Source organism: Ceratotherium simum, chromosome 14, assembly GCF_057802395.1.
Source record: "Ceratotherium simum simum isolate JZ-2026a chromosome 14, ASM5780239v1, whole genome shotgun sequence".
NCBI classification, from domain to species: domain Eukaryota; kingdom Metazoa; phylum Chordata; class Mammalia; order Perissodactyla; family Rhinocerotidae; genus Ceratotherium; species Ceratotherium simum.
The window spans coordinates 36935007-36962401 of NC_141913.1; the positions used below are offsets into that span (position 1 = coordinate 36935007).

The 27395-nt window shown below is 40.9% G+C and overlaps 1 long non-coding RNA gene across 1 annotated transcript; it reads right to left on the reverse strand.

Annotated features, from left to right (window-relative positions):
- Nucleotides 1–6449: 6449 nt before the first annotated feature.
- Nucleotides 6450–13097, reverse strand: LOC147915301 (uncharacterized). Its single transcript, XR_015554320.1, has 2 exons — nucleotides 9349–13097; nucleotides 6450–6807 (listed from the first exon to the last, which is right to left on the reverse strand). It is a non-coding gene; the product is annotated as an uncharacterized LOC147915301 (long non-coding RNA).
- Between the last annotated feature and the right edge of the window lie 14298 nt (nucleotides 13098–27395).

A 27395-nucleotide genomic window follows, 5' to 3' on the forward strand; every position in this document is an offset into this window, starting at 1 on the left:
AGTGGAGGAAGATGGGCACAGATGTTAGCCCAGGGCCGTCTTCCTCAGCAAAAAAAGAGGAGGATTGGAGGATGTTAGCACAGGGCTGATCTCCTCACAAAAAAAAAAAAAAAAAAAAAAGGGCCAGGAGTTTTGGGGAAATCAGATGGCAGATCAGCATCAGGCCACAGACCCCATGTCATTCCTCTCAGGCTGCTCCCTTGCAAGGCCTCCCCCAGCCTTTCTCCCTCACCTCCCCGCTCGGGTCCAGAACCTAGACTGCCTGGAATGTAAGGTTCGTGAGAGCGGGGATACTATCTGGCTTGTCCACCAGTGAGGCCAGCACAGCACTCAGTGCCTGGGATAATGTTCAAAAATATTTGTCGAGTGGGTGAATTAATTAACTGAAGTTTTAAGAAAATGATTCACTGTAGGACCCTTCCTCTTAGGCCTGGCAACAGCACACAAGGCCTCTCACAACTATTCCAGCCCTCATGGTCTCCATCTAGAAAGCAAAGTACACTCAGAACCTGTACTTCGTCATTAGCCCCTAACTACATGTTTTTAGTATGCCCTACTAATCATTTAATCTGTGTCCTTTTTGTTCCCCAAGGTAGATGATAAGTTCCTTGATGGGCAGGAACTTTCTCTCATATGTTGAATTTACAGTTCACAGGTCTCCTAGCACGGCTGCACCAGTGATCACTGGATTCCATGCTAAACTTATTTTTCAGAGGCCTTCAGGCATGAAAAGCTTGTGTCAGAAGAGAATAAAGTTGGAGGTTCTTTGAGTCATAGTCCTCTCTCCAGACCTCCTGACCTCCTCGTAAAATGATAGGTCAGGTCAAGATTGTAAAAGATCTGGAAATTTTAGAATGATGAGCAGAAACTAATAACATAAATGTAAAATACTCAATATATGTTTAATATACTTTATGTTCAGAACATTAATGGCACAAGTACAACGTGGTAGAGAACACAGCTGCCAATAATTCAGGGGGAAAGACAAGCAGGTTTTTATTGTCCAATAAGATAAAGACAAGATTTAGAACTTCAGGAAAGAACGAGAAAAATATTTTAAATTTTTAAAATAAAAATTCTAGAACTGAAAAGTAAAATAACCCGTTAGGAATTTAATAGATGGAGTTAACATCTGATTAGACAAAGGTGAAAAAACAATTAGTGAAGGGAAACATAGGTCAGAAAAAATAATCAGAATGAATCATGGAGAGACAAAGGAGATGGAAAACATGTAAAAGTGTAAGAGAAATAAGGGATACAATGAGAAAGTCAACCACACATGCAATTGGAATCCCAGAGAAAAGAGGATGGAGCAGAAGAATATTTGAAGATAAAATGGTTAAGAGTTCTCAAAAATCAATGAAAGCTTTAAAGCCTCATAGTAAAACCAGTGAAAAACAAAAATAAAGATAAAATCTTTAAAAGAAGGAAAAGGAAGATGTCTTTAAAGGACCTCTTAATAGAAAGATGGAAACCAGAAGACTGCAGGAATATATCTTCTAAGCACTGAAAGAAATAACTGCCAACCTAAAATTCTGTCCCCAGCAAAAAATATTCAACAATTAAAGTGAAATAAAAATATATTCACACATTTGAAAACTGAGAGAAATTTATCAAAGCATACTCACACTAAGGGAAATACTGGGGAGTTTTCTTTAGGCAGAAGGAAAATTATTTCAGATAGAACCTCAGGAATGCAGGAAGGAATAAAGCACAAGAAAAATGGCATGTATAAACAAATGTTGGTTGTATGAAACAACGTAATGACGTCTATATTTAATAAATAGGAATAAAATACATGACAACCACAGTATATCAGTCAGAAGGGTAATTAAGTGTTCAAAATTTCTCGTATAAAAATACCTATCGAGGATTTCTATTTCTATCCAAGACAAAGTAAGAAGGGCAAGATTTTCTCCACTGCCTGAAACAACCAAAAACAACACACAAAATGTATGAAACAATGGTTTTCAAGACACTAGACATCAGGCAACAAAAGACAGTGATCCCTGAGGGATGCAAACAAATAATCATCTCACTAGTCACAGAAAAAGCATTTCACAAAACCCAATATCCATTCTGCTTTAAAACAAAAAGCCTCAGAAAATTAGGAATAGAATGGAACTTCCTCAATAAAAAGCATCTACAAAAAACTCACAGCTAAAATCATACTTTATGATGAAAAACTGAATGCTTTCCCCGTAAGATCAGGAACAAGACAAAGTTGTCTGCTCTCACCACTTATTTCAACCTAATACTGGTAGTCTTAGCCAATGCAATAAGGCAAGAAAAAGAAATAAAAGGCATTGGAAAAGAAGAAATAAAACTGTCCTTATTTACTGATGACATGACTGTTTATGTAGAAAATCCCAAGGGATCTACCAAAAAAAAAAACCTCTTAGATTTAAGTAGTGAGTTCAGCATGGTTGCAGGATACAAAATGAACACACTAAAATTGATCACAATACTAACCCATTCTAATCACATACTAACAATGAACATGTGGAAAACAAAATTTAAAACACAATACCATTTACTATTTACTATTGCTCCAAAGAAAATGAAATACTTAGGTATAAATCTAACAAAACATGTATAGAATCTGATGCTGAAAATTACAAAATGCTAATGAGAGAAATCAAAGAACATCTAAATAAATAGACATACTGTGTTCATGAACTGGAAGAATCAACATAGTAAAGATATCAATTCTTCTCAAATTAAACTGTAAGTTTAACGCAGTTCCTCTCCAAATCTCAGTTTTATTGTCAGTATTGTTGTTTTGGGTAGATATAGACAAGTCTATTCCATATATTCTAAAATTTAAATGGAAAGGCAAAGGACCTAGAAGAGCTAAATCAATTTTTTTGTGTGTGTGTGAGGAAGATCAGCCCTGAGCTAACATCTGCCAATCCTCCTCTTTTTGCTGAGGAAGACTAGCCCTGGGCTAACATCCATGCCTATCTTCCTCCACTTTATATGGGACGCCCCCACAGCATGGCTTGCCAAGTGGTGTGTCGGTGCGCGCCCAGGATCTGAACTAGCGAACCCCGTGCCGCCGCAGCGGAGCGTGTGCACCTAACTGCTTGCACCACCGGGCCAGCCCCAAGAAGAGCTAAATCGATTTTTAAAAAGAAGAATAAAGTGGGAAGAATCACTCTACCCAAAGTAAGAGTTATTATACTTCTACAGTAATCAAGAGAATGTGGTATTTGTGGAGGGGTAGACACATAGATCAATAGAACACAATAGAGAACCCAGAAGTAGACCCATGCAAATATGCCCAACTGATTTTTAACAAAGGTGCCAAATCAATCGAATGGAGGAAAGATGGTCTTTTCAACAAATGGTGCTTGAGCAATTGGACATCCATAAGCCACAAAAAAGGAAAAGGAAAAGAACCTCAACCTAAAGCTCATACTTTATACAAAAATTAATTCAAAATGGATCATGGATTTAGATATAAAAATAGAAAACTTTTATAAGAAAACAGGAGAAAATCTGCAGGACCTAGGGCTGGAAGAATAGTTCTTAGACCTGACGTCAAAATCATGTTTCATAAAAGAAAAAAAATTGATAAGTTGGACTTCATCAAAATTAAAACTTTTTCTATAGGAAAGACTCTGTCCTGAGGCTGAAAAGAAAAGTTGCAGGCTGGGAGAAAATATTTGCAAACCACATATCCAACAAAAGATGCTCAAAGAACTCTCAAAATTCAACATTAAAAAAACAAACAATCCAATTAGAAATTGGCAAAAGACATAAAGGAAATTTCACTGAAGAGGATATATGGATGGCAAATAAGCACATGAAAAGATGTTCAACATCATTAGCCATTAGGGAACTGCAAATTAAAACCACAATGAGTTATCATTACATACCTATCCCAATGGCTAAAGTAACTATTAGTGACAGCATCAAACGCTGAAGGATGCAGAGAGGCTGGATCTCTCATACATTGCTGGTGAAAACGTAAAATGGTACAGCCACTCTGGAAAACAGTTTATCAGTTTCTAAAAAAACTAAACATGTAACTACCACACAACCTGTCAATTGCACGCCTGGGCATTTTTACCAGAGAAATGAATATTTATGTTCACACAAAAGCACGTACATGAATTTTATAGCAGGTTTATTTAAATTAGCCAAAAACAAAAAACAACACAAATGGCCTTCAATGAGTAACTGGTGAAATGAACTGTGGTAAATCCATGTCTTGGAATACTACTCAGTAATAGAAAGGAATGAACAATTGATCCACACAACTTGGATGTATCACAAGGGAATTATGCACTGTGGAAAAAAAAGCCTACCTCAAAAGGTTACACACTGTATGATTCCATGTATATAACAGTCTCAAAATTACAAAATTACAGAGATGGAGAACAGATTAGTGGCTGCCAGGGGGTTAGAGATAGTGGGAAAGGAGGGTAAGAGTGACTATAAAGGAGTAGCACGAGAGAAATCTTTGAGGTCATGAGACAATTTTGTATGTATATTGATTGTGGTGGCAGATACACAAGTCTACACATATGATAAAGTTACATAGAATTACACGCACACACAAACACACTAGTTCATATAAACTTAATGACCTCTGAATAAGCTCTGTGGATTGTATCAATGTCATTTTCCTAGTTTTCATATTGTACAATAATTACTTATATTACCATTGGGGGAAAATGGGTGGAGGGCACATGAAACCTCTCTAGTATTTTTTACAGCTTCTTGTGAATCTATCATTATTTCAAAATAAAAAGTTAAATTTTAAAAATGGGCAAAAGTCTTGTATAAACACTTCACAAAAAAAAACGATCTGAATGGCATATAAGCACATGAAAAGATAATCAACATCATTAGTCATCAGAGAAATGCAAATTAAAACTACCATGAGATAGTTGATAGTAGTACCATGGGATAGACACCTCTAGAACAACTAAAATTAAATAGACTGACATATGGACAAAATATGCAGCTGCCAGAACTCTGTAATCTATCTAGTGAACATGTAAAATGGTTCAACTACTTTGGAAATCAGTTTGGCAGTTTCTTATAAAGATAAATATATACCTGTCCTGTGACCCAGTGACTCCACTCCTAGGTATATATCCAAGAGAAATGGAAACATGTACCTACAAAAAAACTTATACAAGAATGTTCATTTGGCTATTCATAATAGCCAAAAACTGAAAACAATTTAAATGTGTATCAAAGCAGAATGGATAGAAAAAATGTGCAACGAAACACTACTCAGCAGTAAAAAGGGAATAAACACATAATAGGCTGGATGAATCTCAAAACCATTATGTTGCATGAAAGAAGCCAGATGCAGAAGAATGTGTACTATATGACGTCATTTATATGAAATTATAAGACAGATAAAATTAAGTGCTGGTGATAGATAGTGAAACAGTGGTTGCCTTGAGCAGAGGAGGAGGGGGATGGAGGGAGATTGATTGGAAAGGGGCATGGAGAACTCACTGAAGTGATGGAAATATTCTATATCTTAATTGAATTACCAGTTATATGGGTGTCTACATTTGCTCAAATTCATCAAACTTCACTGAAAGTCTGTATAATTTATTATATGTAAATTATTACTCAATTTAAAATATAACCAAATTATGCTATGCTCCTAACCACAATTAAATTAAGCTAGGAATTAATAACAAAAATATAACTGAAAAGTCCCCATGTGCAAAGAAATACATCTCTAAAATGCCCATATGTCTAAGGAAATAATTACGCTGGAAATTTGGTAATATTTTGAACTCGGTGATAATAAAATGCTAAACAGCAGAACTTGTTGGATGCTGCTAAAAACACCAGAGCGAAATTTAATAGGCTTAAATGCATGTATTACCAAAAAACAGAAAAGCTAAAAAGAAATCCATCTAGAGAATTTAGAAAAGAAATAACAAAGCAAATTCAAAAATAAGAGTTAAAGTTTAATAATAAAATAGGAGAAACTTATTTAATAAAAGATATATACCATATAGATGACAAAGCTAAAAATTTTTTCTTTAAATAGAAAAATTAAACTGATATGTCTCTAGTGAGACTTTTCTCTCTTAATCAAGAAACAAAGAGAGAAGGAGTAAATAACCATTATAAGAAATGAAGAAAGGGTCATCACCACAGATCCTACCCATACTAAAAAGGTCAAAAGAGTATAATATGAACAACTTTGTCCCAATATATTTAAAGTTTAGAGGAAATAAATTCCTAGTATCACACAACTACTAAAACTGACACAGGAAGAAATAGGAAGTCTGAGTAGTCTTATGACTGTTGTAATAACTAAATCTATAATTTAAAACCTTCACACAATGGAAATAACCAGGTTCAAGTGGCTTTACCAACAAATTTAACTAAAATATTGGAACAAATATTATATAGATGTATTAGTTTTCTATTGCTGTGTAACAAATTACCACAAACATGGCAACTTAAAACAACACCCATTTATCATCTCACAATTTCCGTGGGTCAGGAGTCCAGGCACAGATTAACTGCATCCTACACTCAGGGTCTCACAGGCTGCAATCCAGTTGTCCTCAGGGCTGCAGTCTCATCAGATGCTTGACTGGGGAAAAAAACACTTCTGGGCTTCTTCAGGTTGTCAACAGAATTCATCTTCTTACAGCTTTAAGACTGAGGTCCCCATTTTCCTCTTGTCTCTCAGTATCTAGATATTTCCCACAGGTTTCTGCCACATGGACCTCTCTGTAGACAGTTCACATATAATTTTTTGCTTCTTCAAGACTAGCAGAAAAGTCTTGCTCTTCAGTCTACAAGGACACAGTTCTATATAAAGAAACATAATCATAGGAGTGATACCCCTTCATCTTTTTGATACCTCTTCTAATCATATTCTATGATTAGAAGCAAGTCACAGGTCCCACTCACACTCTCGCAGACAGGATTGTACAAGAATATGGATCACTGGGGTGTGTCTGTCACAGTAAGTCAGACAGGGAGTGATTGGGCTTAAATCTATGGGCCTTGAACAGGAGAGTAGAGATAACGATTAGCTTTTAATTTTATTAGATTAAGTATGCTTATTAAATTTCTAGGGTAACCGCTAAAAGGTTAGAAATAAGATATATAACTCCAAACTAATGGGGGAGGGAGAAATGAGAGTCCTCAGTACAAAAGAAAACAAGAAAGGAAAAAAAGAAATGAAGAAAATTAGGCAAATAAAAAATGCAAAATAAGATAATATAAATAAATACACACTTATCAGTAATCACAACAAACATAAGTGGATTAATTAATTTAAATAACTTGCCAGTTAAAAGATAAAGTTATTACTGAATTTTAAAATAATCTAGTTATTACTGAATTTTAAAATAATCTAGCTACAAGCTATCTATAGATATTCCTAAAACACAAAGACACAGAAAGTCTGAAAGTAAAAGGATGGAAAATATACATACAATCAAAATATTATTCAAAAGAAAGGAGAATGGATAAATATATTGTGATTTGGTCACAAAATGGAATATCATCCAGTGGTGAAAATGAGTAAACCACAGCTACACTTAACAACATGGACTAAAGCTACAAAAATGTTGAGTTAAAAAAAAAAATCATCATAAAAGAATGAGTGCAATGTGATTCCACTTAAATAAATTTCAAAAATATTCAAAACTAAATAATATATTGTTTTTAATACATACATATGTGATAAATTATAAAGAAAAAAGGAAACTATAAACATAAAATTTTCTCTGGAGATGGGGATTTGGAAGGGGTACACAGGAGGTTTCAAAGTTATTACAATGGAAACTTCGTAATGTTTTGAATTAAATAATAATCAAATGCAGTATATAAAAACAATTTCTTAAGCTTGATGCACAATAGATGTACATTCATTTTATTTTTATTTCTTATATCTTTTATATGTTCATGTTTATAATAATCTTTTAAATGTGTTTAAAATTCAATAACTATTTAGAATTTACTGAAATCCTGGCAGTTGACTGTTTTCTTGACCCAGAGAAAAAGTGCAGCAGTGAGAAGAGAGGCCTCCCCCTGGGATTGCCACCATCTTCACAAACACCAGTTTGTAGCATCCTCCAAGGTCAAGTCTCCACTGACACAGCCCAACCACTCATGATCATTGCAGCAGGAAACCCATGCATGCTGGAGACTAGAGGCTAAACCAAGGGATCCTTGTTCATTTCTGTCATTCCAATGACCCTGACAGATGTCCACTCCACTCTGAGCACCTCAGAATTTTTGTCTAGGCAAGAAACTTCCTTGCAATTCAATGTGATACTATGTGACTCGTCACTTTCTCATTTAACACATTTTTTGTAACACCTACTATGTGCCAGACCATGGGCTAACTGCTAGGGATACCAAAGGGAGGTATGACCAACATAGTCCACTCTCAGATGCTCAGAGCCTAAGAGGTCTGCAGACAAGAAAACGGGCAAATGCAATAGAGAATGTCAAATGCAATGAGGGTGTGAGCTCTGTGCATGAGAGGAGAAGACAGGGCGGTGGGGGCGGGAGGGGGTTCCAAATTCAGAGTGGAGATTAGGGACCCTGGCCAGAGGAAGTGGCATCTAAGCTGAGAAGGCAGTGGGCTCCTCCCAGCTTCAACCTGACTTAGATTCAGCAACATTTCATGGGTCTGTCACTCAAGGAGCAAACCTTTCCTAGATCCTATTGTGTAGTCACCCACTGCGGGGATAAGCCCCATTATTTTACACTCTGCTGTGGGAATTGGGGCCTTCCTTTGGATTGTCCTAAAGCAGCCACCTTCCAGCCTCAGGAAGGACAGCATGGGGAGCAGCCCTGCTGAGGTGGTGGCTACAGGTTCCTGCTCTGCCCTCCCCCAGTCTGGCCCTAGTGGCCTGCTGCACAACAAGGAGAACTGAAGGAGCTAGGACACAGGACTCTTGCCTTCCCAACCTGAGCTCTCTCTACCAGAAGCATGCAAGCCCAGTGGAAGCTCTTGACACCAGTCAGCCCAAGCTGGGGGTGCCAGGAGAGGAGGTAAGGAGGCTGGGAAAGGTAGAGGTGTTCATCTGCAGTGGGGAGACTGGTTCCACAACTATCTAGTTGTGTGGTCTTAGACAAGCCACATCACCTCTCTGGGCCTCAGTTCCCTCATCTGTGGATTGGGCATAAACACGCCTGCCTCTCAGGATGGAACTGGATAAAGGAGTTGATTTAAAGGAAGCCCTCTGAGATACACAGAGCTCTGCCATAATTTATTCTCAAGTCTAGCCAGGGTTCCTCAGCCCTTCCATCCCCACTTCAGCCAGAAACTCCTCCCTCCCCGCCCAAGGCCACTCTTGGCGCACCCTCCACCCAGACCAGACCTAGGCTCACTTGGTTCCCAACTCTGGACTCCCACGCAGTCTCCCAAGGGGGCTCAGAGGAAGTTGAGTACAGAGTGGGTGTAGACGAGGGCATCTGACCAGCCAGTCCCTCACTTCCAGCTTTGGACCAGCGCTATTCTCACCCTTTTGCGAGAGAAGGCAGCTGCTCCCAGATTCCAGAACCTCCTTCCAGACTCTTTCCTAGGGCTTGTCCAGACATGGAGTTGGCCCAGGGTTTTTCCTATTGCCCAAAGGATGCTATGCACCCCAGCACCACCAGGTGGCCCCAAGGAATCAGCCACCGCCTGTATCTCCACTCTGGGCTCCTGAGACAATGTTTTCTTTCAAAAGTGCAGAAGCCTGAAGCAGAAGGAACCTCAATAGAGATAATGCAGACCAGCCTCCTTAACCTTTTGGAGGCCACAGACTTTTTTAAGAATCTGGTGAAAACTATTGACCTTCTCCCCAGAAAAATGCCCCAGGACATATACTCAATACCGTCATACAGCTTCGGAGCACCCTTGGACGCCCCAAGCACATCCACGGATTCCCAAGGATTTCTTATAACTCAGCCTAGAAATCCCTGCTGATCAGAGCCAGCTCCCTCACTGTCTAGTTGATAAGCAAGTCCCAGTACCTCCCATCCCTGTGATCCCACGCCCACATTTATCACAGCATGACGCTGCCTCAACCTTGGACAGCCAGGGAGTGAGGAGTTCTCCGTGACTCCATTCTCAAGATAAGCAGAGATGCCCATGAAACATCCAAACAGTTGCCATTTTAACTCTTCTTAACAAAATGCATTGTACACAGCTCTGTCTTCTGAAAGAAAGGGCATTAAACAGAGTTAAGAATTTTTTCGACATGACCTGAAAGGGTTATTTCTCCTGAAGCTGTTTACTGGGTGACAGCTACGTGCCAGGCACTGTTCTGGGCACTGGGGATACAACAGTGGTCTTTGAGACAGATGTGGTCTCTGCCTGAAAACCTAGTGAGAAAGACACTCTAGAAAATAATTACACCCATAATTAATCACAGTTAGGACACAGGAATCAATGAATATGATGCTCTGGGAATATATAAGGGGAAATCCGAAGGAAAGAAGAGGAAGGAAGAAAGCCTTCTTTGAGGAAGTGATGTTTAAGCTGAGATCAGAGGGAAAGTAGGAGGAAGCCAGGTGGAGGAAAAGGGAAGGACAGAGCATGCAGGCAGAGGGAACAGCAAGTGTGAAGCGAGGAGGAAGTAAGAAGCAGTGTGGCTGGTGGAAGCCAGTGTGGCTGGAGCAGTGGCCCCATGAACAGTGGTCATCGGTCTGCACTGTTTCAGAGGTCCCCTCAAGGCTATTGCAGGGGTTAGGGACCAGGTAAAAACACTGTCACCTGCTCTTGGAAGAGATAGGCAGATCTGCCCTGTCAAACCCCGGAGAAACACCAGATACTCGAGGAGAGCTCTCCAGTGTGGGTGCCTGGCAACAGAACTCACTTGTGTGAAGAGGACCATATTCTGTCAGGCCCCTGCTGTTCACAACTGCCACAGAACCATAGAGTTATGGTTTGGGGCCTGGAAAGCCCCAAATAGACCCTAAAGAGCAGGGGTTATGGCCCTGGCTGCACAATAGAATCACCTGAAACACTTGGAAAAATACTTATGCTCAGACACTATTCCAGACCAATTAAATCAGAATATCTGGGCACTGGACTCTGACACTAGTACTTTGTAAAGTTCCTAGATAATTCTAATCAGTAGTCAGTGTTGAGAATCACTATCCTAGTGCAGTTCTTCTTTTTTTTGTTTTTGTTTTTGTTTACGGATGAAATAACTGAGGCCCTTCTACACAATTATTTATTCTAGAAATGTACCCATATTCACATTATACATGAATAGAGAGTTAGAAAGGAGCAGTGGTCATAGAAATCTCACGTTTAAAATGTGGTTGAACTTAGGAGAAAGTGGATCCCACTTTCTCTTCTTTGATCCAGAAAAGCAATACTTAAAAGGTGGATTTATAAGTTTTATTATTTAAAAGAAAATAGTGTTATGGATTGCCACATGCAAAAGAATGAAGTTGGACCCCCTTCCTTACACCATATACAAGAATTAACTCAAAATGGGTCAAAGACCTAAACGTAAGAGCTAAAATGATAAACTCTTAAAAGAAAACATAGGAGTAAATCTTCATGGCCTTGGGCTAAGCAAAATCTTCTTAGATATGACATCAAAAGCACAAGTAACAAAAGAAAAAAAAGATTAAGTAAAACTTCATCAAAATTACAAACTTTTGTGATGCAAACAATACCACTGAGAAAATGGAAAAAACAACCCACAGAATGGGAGAAAATGTTTGCAAATCATATGTCTGATAAGAGATTTGTATCCGGAATATGTAAAGAACTCTTATAACTCAAAAATAAAATGACAAATAACTCAAATAAAAAATGGGGAAAGGATATAAACAGACATTTCTTCAAAGAAGATTTCTAAACAGCTAATAAGCACATGAAAAGATCCTCAACATCATCAGCCATCAGGAAAATGCAAATCAAAACCAAAATGAAATACCACTTCACACCCACTATGATGGCTAGAATTGAAAAAACAGAGGATGTGACAAAGATGTGGAGAAATTGGAACCTTCATATATTGCTGGTAAAAATGTAAGATGGGGCAGCCACATTAGAAAACAATTTATCAGCTCCTCAAAATGTTAAACATAGAGTTACCATACGACCCAGCAATTCCACTCCTAGGTATATATCCAAGAGAAATGAAAGCATATGCCCACATAAAAACTTGTATATGAATGTTCATATCAGCATTGTTCATAATAGCCAAAAAATGGAAACAACCCAAATGGCCATCAACTGATGAATGGATAAATAAAATGTGCTACAGTCATGTATCACTTAACAACAAGGATACATTCTGAGAAATGTGTCTTTAGGTGATTTTGTTGTTGTGCGAACATCATAGAGTGTACTTACACAAACCTAGATGATATAGCCTACCACACACCTAGGCTACATGGTACCGATCTTATGGGACCACCATCGTATATGCGGTCCATGGTTGACCGAAACGTCGTTATGTGGCACATCACTGTATATCAATATAATAAAATATTATTCAGCCATAAAAAGGAATGAAGTATTGATACATGCTACAACATGAGTGAATCTTGAAATCATTATACTAAGTGAAAGAAGCCAGTCACAAAAGACCACATATTGTATGATCTCATTTACATGAAATGTCTAGAATAGGCAAATCTATAGAGACAGAAAATAGATTAGTGGTTGCCTGGGGCTGAGAAGGTGGAGGGAGATGGAAAATGACTGCTAATGCGTAAAAGATTTCTTTTGGGGGTGATGAAAGTGTTCTAAATTGATTGTGGTGATAGTTGGCACAACTCTGGGAACATATTAAAAACCATTGAATTGCACAATTTAAATGAGTGAATTGTATGGTATGTGAATTATATCTCAATAAAGCTGTCTTTAAAAATCAGTGTTATATCCCACTTCCTTATTCTGGGTAGGATTGGATCATTGCTTTCTTACACTTCATGTTTTCCATTCTTTTCCTCTTCCCATATTTTTGTCTCACACATCTATCTGGATTTATGTTTCTTATCTCTGATCTGGCACATGTTCTCTCTCTCTCTCTCTCTTTCCTTCCTTCCTCCTCCCTCCCCTACTTCATTTCTCTCTCACCAAGAAATGAATTCCAGAAAATTCTCAGAAGTGCTGCCTTTGCATATTTGCTCACACAGGGAGCTGATAAGTCACCAAGAAAGTGGATTTCCAGTGACTCAAAGAGCTTTAGGACTTCCCTTTTGTCACAATTTTGAGTTACACAAGTAAATTTTGCACATCATATAGATTGTATCTTCAAAGAAAAAAAGAGGAGTCCTCCTGAGGCAGATAGAGCCTATGACCAAGTTGATTCCCTGGGAAGGGGAACAGTTTAGCAAAAAGACTTTTCTGAAATCTTCTCTTACCCAGGTACCCTGTCCTCTAAAGGGGGCCAACTAGTGTAAGCCAAATAATGACAGAGGAGACATCTGACGAAAGCAGGAAGACTGAGTTCGCCAAGTGTGGCAGACTGCATTTTCCAAAAGTGGCTACAGCAATATTTCTGATCCCACATGCTCTTCCAAATTTTTGGACAATCCTCTTACAAAAAGTAGAGTCTAATTCCCCTCCCTCTGAATATTGCTCAGCCTTAGGGTCTTTCTTCTAATGAACAGAATCCAGCAGAAGAGATGCTGTGTGATTCCTGATGCTAGGTTAGAAAAGGTGATACAGCTTCTATCTCTCTCTCTCTCTCTCACTCTTTCTCTTTCTCTCTCTCTCTCTCTCTCGCCCTTGGGACTCAGCATCCTTATTATGAGAAAGCCAAGGCCACATGGCGAGGACACACATGTGTGTTCCAGCCAACAACAAGCTAAGGTCTCAGCCCACAGCCAGCGTTAAGCGCCAGATGAGTGAGGGACGGGAGGGAGGGAGTCTTCCCACGGTTTCAGTTCCCAGCCTCCACACCCACCCAGCTGACAACAAGTGGAACAGAGGCAAGCTACCCGGCGGAGCCCTCCCCAAATTGCAGATTCCTGAGATATTAGTTATCTATTACTGCCTAAAAAATTACCCCTTAACTTTGTGGCTTGAAACAGCATATATTTTCCCACAGCCTCTGTAGATCAGGAATTTGGGCATGGCTTAGCTGGGTCCTCTGTGTCAGGGTCTTTCAAGGGCTGGAATCAAGGTGTTGGCTGGATCTTGAATCATCTCAAGGTGACTGACCACTAGGGAAGGCTACCCGTCCAAGCTCACTCACGTGGTTGCTGGCAGGATTCAGTTCCTTGAAGCCTGTTATCACCTTCAGTTCCTTGTCATGTGGGCCTCACGTCATGTGGCAGATTACTCCATGCAAGCCAAGAATACAGTAGAGTGAAAATGGGGGCAAGATGGAAGTCACCGTCCTACAACCTAATCACAGAAGTGACAGCCCATCACTTTTGCCATATGCTATTCATTAGAAGCAAGTCACCAGGTCCAGCCACACATAAGGGGAGAGGATTATACAAGGGAGAAGCTGCTTTTGCACTGAGCAAAATTAACATCTTGTTATTTTGACCCACTAAGTTTGGGGATGGTTTCTTATGGGGTATTAGATAACTGGAAAACACCAAAACACAGGGAGATAAAAACTATATTTGTTAAATATTTACTATGCACAAGGATCATTTTACAGAGGCCAAAATTGAGAGTGCTTAGTGACATGCCACAGCATTAGTGGCAGAATGAGGATGAAAACCAATTCTATCAGATTCCACAGCCCGTGGCCTTTTCACTTTTCTGCTCTACTTCCTGTCCTTGGAAGAGAAACCATCCCAAACCATTTAAATATCAAATAGTGCTTTACCGATGGGCTTTTTTTTCAAATCCCTAAATTGCACCAGCAGAGATTATTTCTAGGTGCACTCCTCCACCCACACCCCTTCAACTCTCAATTATGAAAAATTTTCCTCTTAATGCAAATTCTGTATTTTCTGAAGCTGGCAGGACCAGCCCACTGTGATTAGCTGGATTTTCCTCCATAAAAACAAGCTTTCTGGAATACTATTGCTTGCCCATGATGAGGACATAGATTCCAGGAAGTTGGTTTCAAACACTAAAAAAAGAACATGAGACAGACATTTGCTTGAGTAGAGAAGAATGTAAAACCCAACAGTTCCTGCTGCTGGGGTCTCTAGGTACCCTCTTCCCCCAACCAGTCCCTCAAGAGGGAGTTCAGGTTGAACACATAACAAAACTTTGTGTTCATTGACTCAAGGTTCCAGGATAGGAGGGAGGCTGACTTCTCACTGCAGAACTTTTTGTACAGTTTTTAAATATATATTGTGCATGTTAATTACCTTAAAAAAATCTGTTTAAAAACTAACTTCAGATGAGAGATTTCTATTAAGGGAAACTAAGACATTTGTCAGGATGGATTTGATGATTGCTGTATCCTCTCAAGTGCTGATGCTGGGTTGCCCCGCATGTGGTCAGGACCACGCTCTAAGCATCCAAGTTCCATCCTCAGGCTTGGGAACTCAGCAGAGACAGAAAGAGCAGACAGATGATCTCTTCAGGAGCACCCTGCCTGCTAGAGAGACAAAGAAGGTTTTTCCAGAAGCAGTAGATAACCCAAAGCTAAACCTTAGATGCTCAGGGGCTGAACAATATTCTAAAAGATGAATCAGAGCAGGATGACTCCACTCTTCTGCAGCCCTTAGTGATAATGATGGTAATAATAACAAGAATTACGTTTATTAATTGAAGTGCTTAGTGCATTAACATTTAATTTAATTATTGATATAATTGGAATTAGGTCCACCAGTTTAATATTTATTATGTTTGTGTCCTCTGTTTTTTTGTTCCTCCCTTTCTTTCCTACTTTGGACTATTAAAATATATTTTAGAATTCCATTTTAATGTATCTATTGGCCTTTTAATCAGAACTATTTGCATTATTTTTTAGAGGTTGCACTAGGGACTATAGTGTATACTTTTGATTTTTCACAGAGTTAATATTATATCATTTCATGTAAGATGTGGAAACTTCACAACTGCATAGTTCCATTTATCCCTCATTCTTCCCCACCCACAGCACTCTTTATGCTATAGTTGTCATGTGTATTACATCTACATATATTGTAACCTGAAAGAAATATTATCATTTATTTTTTTAAATAATCATGTCTATTTTAAAGAAATTGAGAGGAAAAAATAGTTTTATATATTTACTGATATTTTTACCATTACTGATGTTCTTTATTCCTTCTTGGAGGTCTGAGTTTTTCTCTGGTATAATTTCCCTTCAGCCTGAAGAACTTGCTTTGCCTTTCTTCCAATGAAGATCTGCTGGCAATGTAAAAGAATGTCTGCTTTGCTTTCTTTTTTGAAGGATATGTTTGCTGGGTATGGAATTCTGGGATGACAGTTTTTTCTTTTGGCTCTGTAAAGATGTTGTTCCACTATCTTCTGGCCTCCACGTTTTCTCATAAGAAGTTGGTGGATGTTAAAATTATTGTTGCCCAGTATGTCATGTGTTGTTATTCTCTGACTGCTTTCAAATATTCTCTTTATCTCTAGTTTTCAGTGCTTTGACTATACTGTACCAAGATGTGGTTTTCTTCACATTTATCCTACTTGGGGTCCACTGGGTTTCTTAAATATATAGATTTATATCTTTTACCAGATTTGGGAAATTTTCAGTCATTATTTCTTCAGATTTTTTTTCTGTTCCATTCTTTCTCTCCTCTTCCTCTGAGACTTCAATTACATGTATGTGAGACCTTTTGTTATGGTCCTACAAATCCTGGAGGCTTTGTTTACTTTTTTCAATCTTTCTTTCTCTTTCATCTTCAGATTGGATAATTTCTTTTGATGTACGTTTCCAATTTCACTGATTATTTTTTCTGCCATCTCCATTCTGCTATTAGTCCCAAGAGTCAAGCTTTTCACTATTGGAGAAAGAAGTTGCCAATATGCTCGAGAGGAAGGCTAGAATGAACTCTGTTGTATTTGATTAGTGTTGGAGATATCAGTAGAAACTCATTTATGATGATGATAATAGAGAAAGAGAGAAAGAGAGGGGTTCACATGAGTTAGTATACATATATACATTCCTAACTCTATTTACTGAGAGGATTTAGAAACAATGACACCCCAATAGTAATGAGCACACCAGTGCCAAGGTCTTGGTTTATAAATACCATTCTCCAATGAAAGGAATCAGGGATTCTTGGAGAAATGGTTGATTCCAGGGCTGGAGCAGGGAAAATATAAGATGAACTTTGAGCATCCTGTGGTACCAGAAAGTAAAGAAGTGCTCAAAAAAATTATGGGGGCATGTCAAAGGAAACAAGCCACTCTGAAAGGACTCCTAAAATATTAGTATTGAATTATATCACAAATATCAAAATAAATATCTATAGGTACATACTGATATAAATAAGTGATTGAATAAATAAACAAATGGAGGAGATGAGATATCTCCTTCTTCATAAGAATTCCAACTAATAAATTTAGGATTAATGAAGGAAAAAGAAAACCACCATTAGAACATCACAGTAACAATGGCTGCAGGCGAGATCCACCAATGAATGCTAAAATCAGTAGGTAAAAGTTTAAGGAAAAACAGGATATAGCTTCAAAATATCTTACTCAAAATATTTATTAATTACTGTGGTGGAATACTTTCACTAATTCTTTGATACTTCTCCCTCCAGGAGGTGGACCTTAATTTCTCTCCCCATGAGTGTGGGCTGGATTTAGACTCTCTTCTAGCAAATATAGTATAAGGAGAGAAAAATACTGTCTAGTGGAGAAACCTGGAAGACACCACCTTAACCAAGTTCTCAAGGTTAACGTCACCAGTAATAAGCAGTATTGACATCAGGTACCCTCTGATATGTTGCAATGAGAAGGACACATCACCTCTGTGGTATGCCTCCCAAAAATCTATAACATCACTCTAACTGTGAGAAAGCATTAGATTAATCCAAATGCAGGAAACTCTACAAAATATCAGACCACTACTCCTAAAAAGTGTCAAGGTCATGAAAGACAAAGAAAGCCTGGAGAACTGTCACAGATTGAAGATTAATACAACGTGGTATCCTGGATTGGGTCCTGGAACAGCAAAAGAACACTAGTAGAAACACTGGGAAAAACCTTCCCTTTAAGATGTGAAACTTCTTGAGCATCACGACTGCTATTCTACTCCCAAGGGCTTAGTTTAAAGCTTTAAACGCTGACTTCTTAATGTGTTTCAAGTCAGATATGACAATAATAATGACAGCTGCCATTTATTGCATCCTAAATGTATGCCAGATACTCAGTTCAGGACTTCACACACAGTTTGTCATTTAATCCTCCCAACAACATCATCAACTCCATTTTACAGGTGAGATGTTGAGCACAGTAATTTGCCCAAGGTCACACAGCTAGTAATTGCAGGAGCCAAGTGAACCTGAGAAGTTTGGGTTTAACACTCACACTCTAACTATGATGCTTGATCTGTGTGAGTGTTTATTGAATTATTGCCCTGAGGAATTAGGAAGCTCCAGTACAATAATACTTTGAAACATCAAAAACAAGGACCACAAAATATTGGAGGAAGAAATATTTAGATAATTCTGTCTAAAGGAGCACAATCTATACCCTTGTTTCTCAAGCTTGAGTCATCCTCTAGCCATCTCCTTGATTTCTTCCATGGCTGACATAACCTGTACTCTTAGTCACTTAATATCTTTTGAATCAACTCGATTGTTTTTGCTTAAGTAAATTATTTAAAAAGGAAAGTGACCTCATGTCACTATTGTAAATGGAAAAGCAGTATCATTTACCTTAAGTAAATGGTAACCTAAAAATAAATACCATAGAAACAAAACAATGTCAATAAATTACAGCTAGATGCTGGTGCCGGCCAAAGGCTCCCAGCCTGAGTGAGCTCTGCTCTCTCTTTGCTAAAACAGGGGAGATTTTAGCAAATGTTAGAGTGGTGTTTATGACAAACCAGCACCAAAAGGTAATCAGAGCAATTACAAAAAAACTGAAAAAAAGAATAAAGTCTTCTCTGTAATTTGGGATTAGGTGACAGAAACCCCAAAGGAACAGTGGCTTAAACAAAATAGAAACTTACTACTATCTCACATAAAAGTCCAGAAGTAGGTGGACTAGGGCTGGCATGACACCCCCCAGTGTGGTGAAGAGTCACCTTCTATCTTGTGATCCCATTAGGTGCAGCTTATAAGGCCCAAGATTGCTGCTCTAACACCAGCCATCACATCTGCTTTCCAGAGAGCAGCGAGAAGAAAAAGGAACACACTTTCTCTTTAAGAACTCTTCTTTGCTTTCGCTTGCATCCCATTGGCTAGAACTTAGTCACATAGCCAGGGAGACAGGAATATGTAGCTTTTATGTTGGGTAGCCAAGTGCCTAACTTAAAAGAAGGGAAGATGGTTCAATTCTTAGAGAAAAAGAGGGAAATGGATAGACAATAGCAATCTCTGTGATTGTATGATTCTCCATGCTGCACCAGTCTGCCTCCAGGATTCACCTTAGGTGGACCACCTAAGTCAGTCCAAGCCCAGACCTTGACCCTGCTGCTCCTCTGGACACCTTCTGAGTTGAGGAAAGCACTTCTCTTTCCCCACGAAGGTTACATTTTGTTATTAGGCCCCTTACAGCCTGTCCTGCCCCCTGAGTCCATCTTTTACAGGACCCCTGATCTAGGTGGGCTGTAGTGTGGCAGGGCACTGTTATAGAGGAGGTGGCACTGCTCGGGGGGTCGGTCAGACCTGGGTTTGCTTTCCGACTCTGCCCCTCACCAGCTGTGCTGGCCGTCGTTGATCACTCTCTGAGACTCTTCCTCATTGAACCTGACACTGCAGTGCCAGAGGCAGAGGTCCTGCCCATGGCTGGAAGAATTCATGGCCCCAGATAGAGTGATGGGCTGTAATAATTCTGTCCCCATGTTCAAGGCGTTTCACATCTTAAAGGGAAGGTATGCCACATTCAACACAAAGACACATACAAAAGTCATTCTCAACATGAAGATATATATAAATATTGCCAAGGACAGTCCTGGTAACTACCAGCAAGTTGAAGATGGAACCCCTCTTATATCAGATGACCTTGAATTATAATCTGAAGAAGGAGGATATGATATGGCCTCAGGGGGGAGGAAAGGTACAGGGCATGGCTGTTGATGACCTCAGAGACAGGTCACAGATGCTAGGGTTACCACCCACCCAGATCATCGAGACTGGGAGCACCACTCCATTGTAGGGCTGGGATCATAGGTTTTTAGAGCAGGAGGCAATCTGGGGAACCCCTGACCCACTGGTTCTCTATGTTTTCAAAATCAAAGACATCTTTTAATAAGTATCATGCCAATAGACTTCTGTTTTAAGAGTTGCTTGCCAATTAAATTGCACGAATTCAGAATTAATTCATGTTTCCTGTATTTTTCACCTAAGACGCATATCTGTTGGTCAGGGGATCTGGTGAGCATGGGCAAAATAGTAGGACAAAGCTGAGCTGACAGATGCTTGATATCTGCCTCCTGCTCAAGCTCATACTGGAGAAAAACCCATCACTTTACCCAGGAGTTTAAAAAACACCAAAGATAGCTGGTGAGCCAGCCCCACTCTTGGCATCTTTTACCATCTGTGCTGGTCTCCAGTCTCCTCCCAGGTTGGAAAGAGCTAACCTTCCCTTCCAATCTCCTCAATTTACTTCTGGGAAAACTGGGGCCCACGTGGGGAAATGGCTTGGCCAAGGCCACACAGCTATGGATGGAGAGATGGAGATAGAACAGTATCGCAGACCTCCCGACCAGTGGCCACCATCCTTCCCACTTCTACACACTCCCCATTGCTCAACTCCAAAACTCCAACCAACAGTCTGACAGCATAGATTGTGGGAACCAGCTTGGCAGAGTCGTGGGGAGAAGAGCGATTGCTCCCAAAGAAAGGAGTTTGGAATCACCCACACCCAAGGTTATAAAGCAGAAAGGACGCCTGGATCAGAAGGCCAAGGCTATGCCAAAATGCCATGGGTGCCATAAATTAAGCAGCCAAACATGCCAGACTCGTTATAATTACCCAGCGTGCTGACAGTGTGTCTGAAGGCTGCAGTCTTCATGACGGGTCCCATGACATTAATCTGGCTTGTTATATGATCTTGTACGGGTGATAAGTGAAAGTACTGTTTTCCCCAAACACCATCCAGATCGAGCTCAGGAACAGACCACCCAGAAAGCAGTTGTAACCTGTCACGCTTAATAGAAGAATACATTGCAATATGTTTTTATTCCCAGCCCCTGATGAAATCACTGAATCCCTCACATAAAGTGTCAAACCAGCCTGTGACACTGTCAGAGAAATCAAGTGTGAGCTCAGCTTTCTCAGCAGCTGTGTGACCTTGAGCAAGCTGAGGCTCTCAGGGGTCCTCAGCTCCTCGTCACGAGGTGGTAAGATTAATCCCTGTATTAGTGTGTTAGGGCGGCCATAACAAAGCACCACAGACTAGGGGACTTAGCCAACAGAAATGTATTGTCTCTTGGTTCTGGAGGCTCAAAGTCCAAGATCAAGGTTGCAATGGAGTTGGTTCCTTTTAAGGGCTGTGAGGGAGACTCTGCTCCATGCCCCTCCCCTCGATTCCAGTGGTTTGCTGGCAATCTTTGACGTTTCTTGGCTTATAAATACGTCCCCCCCATCTCCACCTTCATCTTAACAGGGCGTTCTCCTTGCGTGTGTGAATCGAACTCCAAATTTCCCCTTTTTATAAGGACACCAGTCATATTGGATTCGGGCCCACCCTAATGACCTCATCCTAACTCATTACATCTGCAATGACCCCATTTCCAAATAAGATCACATTCTGAAGTACTGGGGGTTAGGACTTCAATGTATGAATTTGAGGAGATCACAATTCAACCCATAACCATCCCCATCCCTGCCATCTCAGCATGGCCTGTAAGGGTCACAGAAGGCCATGCATGTAAAAAGTACTTACAGGCAGATAAAGCAGACAGGATGGAACAGGCTGGCTGGTCTCTTCCAGCTATGGGGGCCACTGAAATGTGGTTGTAACACCTCCGAGAGGCAGGAGGCTGGAGGTGCCATGGGTTTGTGGCCATTCTGGAGAGCTCAGCAGAGAGCCCAGGTGGCCAGGTTATCTATGTCTCCCTGAAATGCTTGGTATACAAAAGGCAAACCCAGGAAAGGGTTTTCACAGAGGCAGGGCCTCTTGGTTGGTCTGTGGCTGGCTGAGGAGCTTTTGGCTTCTTTCCTGCCCCATCCAAGGGTCTGCTGCAATTCTACAGCAAATTCACTTTAAATGGCACTCCTTCGGTGCCCCCCACCCCCACATGCATGTCAGAATTGAAATAGAAAGGACTGATGCTAAAATAATTCAGTCCCCCACATGGTTTAGGGTGGGTGGATAGAGGGTTGCCACTTCCTGCTGCCATGTATAAATATCATCTGGTCACTCTGTGCAAAGTAGCCTAGTTCCTCATAGGAAGAGGGTCCCCAGCCCCCTGAACTACCCCTGCTCACCTCTGTGGCCTCACGCGCCACCCTCTCTTCCTCCCACGCTCCCTCCATCCTGTGGCACAGAGAGTTGGAGTAACTTGTCCAAGGTCAAGTGGCAGAGTCAGCATTCAGACCCAGCCAGTCTGGCTCCTAAAAACCATGTTTCCTTGCATCAGGCTGAAGCTGGGCCACTCCCCAGACCAAAGGGCTCGGATGTAGGATGTTGAGGAAAGGACTCTGGGAGAGAGACTCGGCCTGGGGGAAGGGTGGAAGTTTCCACTTTGTGCTTGAGAGTTTTCCAACGAAGTGCCTTCAAGAAGGGGGTCCAGAGCTGGGGAGCAAAGACTCGAACCTGGGACAGGTGAACCATTTGGAGCAGGAAGGATCCTTCATGGCCCCCTCCCCTTGGGGAGGCCTAAGTAGCTTTTTTCATTAACTGATTGATTTCACTGGAAAACATATCAAACATACAGATGAAGACAGAAAATAAAAATCTACCCACTACCTGGCTTTATCAAATTTAACACTAAGCCATATATGCTTCAGATTTTCACCGTTAAGAAATGGAACAACAGACAGAGTTGAAGTTCCCTGCATAACACTCCTATGATCTTTTCCCTTCTCCTAGAAAGCTGGTGTTTATCATTCCTATGAACATTTTTATATTTTTAATACACATTCATGCATCCATACACAGTTTATAGTACTGATTTGCATGTCCTAAAACTTGGTCTCAGCGGTATCATACCGGACATTCCTTGTGCAACTTGCTTTTTCCACTCAACATTAGGTCTTTTGAGATGTATCCATGTTGACATACGTGGCTGTAGTTCATTCTTTGTAACTGCTGTGTGAATAAGACACAATTTTTTAAATTTGTTTTCTGGTTGTTTCCCATATTTTTATGTTACAAATGATCTTACGAGAAGATTCCCTTACAGACAAGGCTCCCGTGTTCCTCTGCAGCATAGATCTAGAAGTGGGATGCCTGGGTCATGGGGCAGAAGCACCTTCAGCTCTTCTGGCTCTTGCTAAACTTATCTTAAAAGTGGTTCTACCAACTTATACTCCTACCTGTAAACATTTGAACTCACTAAATCCTTGCCTATATTTGGTATTATCAGAATTTTAAATTTCTGCCAAGCTAATGGGTATGAAATGATGTCTCACTGGGATTTTGATTTGCATTTTCCGTTTTTAGCAATGTGATTAAGCATCTTTTCACGGATTTATTTGAATGGCCTGAATCTTTAGGTATCTCCCCACAGTGAGAGTCAAGGGGAAGTGCAGAATAACCCAAACTTAAATCTTTGTCCTAGCTCTCAGTAATTCCAGAAACCCTCCTAACCCCTAGGTAAGAAATGCTCTGTTGCCTGAGTAGCCTGGAGGAGCTGATCTTGTGGGGCTAAAGAGAAAGGGTAACAGAGGAGAAGAGGGCTGCTCCATCCCAGCCATCCATCCACAGAACGATTGGAGTCCCGTACAGCACGCCTGGTGGTGACCTATGACACAGGAAGGCAGGCTCCTGCAAAGCTCCTCAGGGATGTCACAGGAGCCCACGACTCTGCAGGAGCCTTCTGGAGAGGATGTGAGTAAGAGAAACAGTAAGAACAAGAGGCTACTGCCCTCTTGAGCAGAAACCACAGGGAAATTCTGTGCGATATATTTTAAGTAAACTCTATTGAAATATAACAGAAAAGTACGCAAATTATAAGTGCCCAGCCCAAAGAAATTTCATCAAGTGAATATATTTGTATAACCACCACTCAGATCTAGAATAGAATATTAGCAGCACCCCAAAAGTTCCTCTTGTCTCCCCTCCCAGTCCCTACCCTCCCTTCCTTCCAAGGTAGGGTCACATATTTTTTTTAAATATATTATTCTGGCTCTTGGAGGGTATGAGTGTAGAAGTTCTCTGGATTTTCCCTTGAATCTCACTAGGGAAGGTACTTAAAGTCTTAGGTCATCACAATAGCCTATAAATTTTTAAATATTTGAGCACGTAGCCCCCAACTATAGCAAGGTCTCTGAGGTCCCTTGCTCAGGCCTACTGGATGGAGGGACGTCGGTGGCTGGGATGAAGGGGGAGCCCTGGGGTGGGGAGTGGCTCAGATCGGTGAGGATTTACTAACTGGCAGCAAAGGGTTTTGATATTTTAACATCCAGCATGGACTTGCTGGTGTATAGCTGAGTGTCAGCAAAGGATGCAAGTGAGAGAAGCAGACCCATTAAGAGGCTTCTGCAGTGCAGGTGAGAGAGGGCGGTGGCTTGGCATGACTGCGGCGATAGAAAGAAATGAATGCATCGTCAGTATATTTTGGTGGAAGAATTCACAGTACCTGGCGATGGATTGGATGAGGGGGTGAGGGTGAAGGAGGAGTGGAGGACAATGCCTGGGTTTCTGGTTCGGGCATCTGGGTGGAGGCCGATGCCATTTACCAAGACGGGGTTGCCTAGAGAGGGAGAATGGTTAGGGTGAAAATCATGAGTTCTGCCATGGACACATTAAATCTGAGATGTCGCTGAGCCTAGCATGTGGAAATGTCAAGTAGAGAGTTAGAAACAGGGTTTGGGAGCTGAAAGAAATGTCTGGATTGAAGATTTAAATCTGGGAGTCATTGGTTTATGGAGGCTACTTAAGACCATTGATGTAAATGAGATTCTTAAGGAGAGAGAACCAAAAAGGACCTAACCAGTTATTGTTAAATAGTTTTTAAGTGTGTTAATGATATTGAGGCTGTTTTTAGGAGTCTTATCTTTTAGACAAATATATTGAGATGTTTACATATAAAATGATATGAAGCATGGGATTTGCCTAAAAGAAAACCAAGGGAAGAATGAATATTATGAATATTTAAGCCATGAGTTGATAATTGTTGAAGATTGGTTATGCCTATATAGGGGTTCATTATACTATTCTTTCTATTTTTGTATATGTTTGAAATTTTCTATACCACAAAGATTTAAAAGAAAACAAGGACACAACAGAGAGCCTTGAAGACCTCCAGCATTCAGCAGTCAGATGGAGGAGGTGAAAAGTCTACAGAGGACACAGAGATAGCCAGGGCGCAAGGAAGAGGGTCAACCAGCAGAGGAGAGTCCCTGACACTAACAGGAGAGAGGGACTGAAGAAGAAGCAAGATGGCAACTGGCCTGTTAGGGACTCAGAGGGCAAGTCAGATGGATGTTTAATTGTGCCCGATGGATTTAGCAACATGGAGACCATTGGTGACCTTCACAAAGGCAGTGCCAAGAAAGCAGATTCAGTGTCAGAAATCCACCCAGAGTGAACTGAGGAACAGGGGAGGTGAGGGAGAACAAACCTCTTTTAACAAGTTTGACTGTGAATGAGAGTAAAGGTCAAGGAGTCCACGGAAGTTTTTCTTTTGCAATGGGAGAGTCAGTATTTTGATCCAAGAGTGAATCAATGGAGCGAAGCTCGGAGCGGCCCATCATCCACTGTCACGGGAGAGAAGGGGAGAAGCTGGTACAGAGGAGGCAGACTGGAAGACTCGGAGGCCAGTGCACATCTGATGGCTGTTCTTCCTTCTTCTTGGAGCAGGACACTTGGTCATAAGATGCCCAGGAGAGAAGGGCACATAGGAGCGTTGAGGAGAGCGAAGTCAGCTTGAAACAGTCGTGGAGAATGAGAGGGTGAACTTACTAAAGAAACCCCGTCAGACTGCCGGCTTCCCAGTCACCATTTTGTGAATGCATGTTTTAGTTCTTTTTTTAAACTCTGAAGTCATGATTGTTAATAGATGTTGCAGGAGGGCCCAGACAAGGGAGCCATGAAGTAAAACATCACTGCACTCCAGTTGGAAGTCGCATGACACTGAAGAGAGGGGACCCATCTCCTTCAGAGCTAGGGGTCCCCTCTGAGCAAGAAACACAGTCAGAATTGACTCAAGACAAGGCCCCAGTGGTGACAAATGTTCTTAAGCTTGGCAAAGGCTATGTGAAAATGCCCTAATTCCATAGTGAAGAAATCAAAGAGTAAAGTAGCCAATGAGGACAGGCTTGATTCAATATTTCAGTGATTTGCTTTCTTCTGTTTATTTCACAAATAAATACTTTTACCATATTTTCTTTTTCTATAAACTGTGTATTTATATAATATGGCAGAAGGAAAAAAGGTGGCTGACATTTTTTGGTTAACTACTAGTACTTATCTCCTGATTTTTTTTTGTTGCTTAAGAAAATTAATCTTGACAAATATTTTTCATTACTTCCCCCTTTAAAGGCTTATACATCCCCTCACAGGCTGTGTCTCCCCAGGCTGGCATTGCCCAGAGAAGCACAGGGCTACGTTAAAAATAAAAATAGCCACGAGCTTGTATCTGCATAGCGGTCTCTGCACTTTCTAAGCCATGTATTCAGCCTCAGCTAATTGGAGCTTCCAACAGGCTACTGCTCCATAAGATTGGCAAGACTGGCAAGACATTTAACAGACAAAGAACTCGGAGGCCTGGGAGGAGACCAGATTTGCAAAGACTACCAGCTTGTTAAAGGCAGAGTTTCAACTCGAGTCCATTATCTCTGGCTCCCAGCTCAGTTTCCCGGAGTCAAGGGTTGGGGTCGGAGGGATGAGAAGCTGTGGTGTGGTGGACAAGACACCAGGATGAGAGGTCTCCCCAGAGCGCACTGGCGGCGGTTCCTTGGGCGCCCTCTCCTGGGGTCGGCATTCGTAATGGGCAGCAGCAGGGTCTGAACAGGAAGTCTCCTCCTCCAAAGACAGTGGCCCACTCAGGGCAGAAAGCTGTGAAAAGCACCTTCAGTGCCAGAGAAAACCAGAGGCCTGCCAAGCTTGGGCCATTGCTTAGACGTGCTCCAGGCCAGGACAGAACTTTGTTTTTTTGAGCCATGAGCAAAGGGCCAAAGAAAACAATAGCGGGACCCCCATCCCCTGGAAGCCAGCCCCCTGCCCCGAGCCCCTCACAGCAGCCCACCCCTCTGCAGAGGGACAG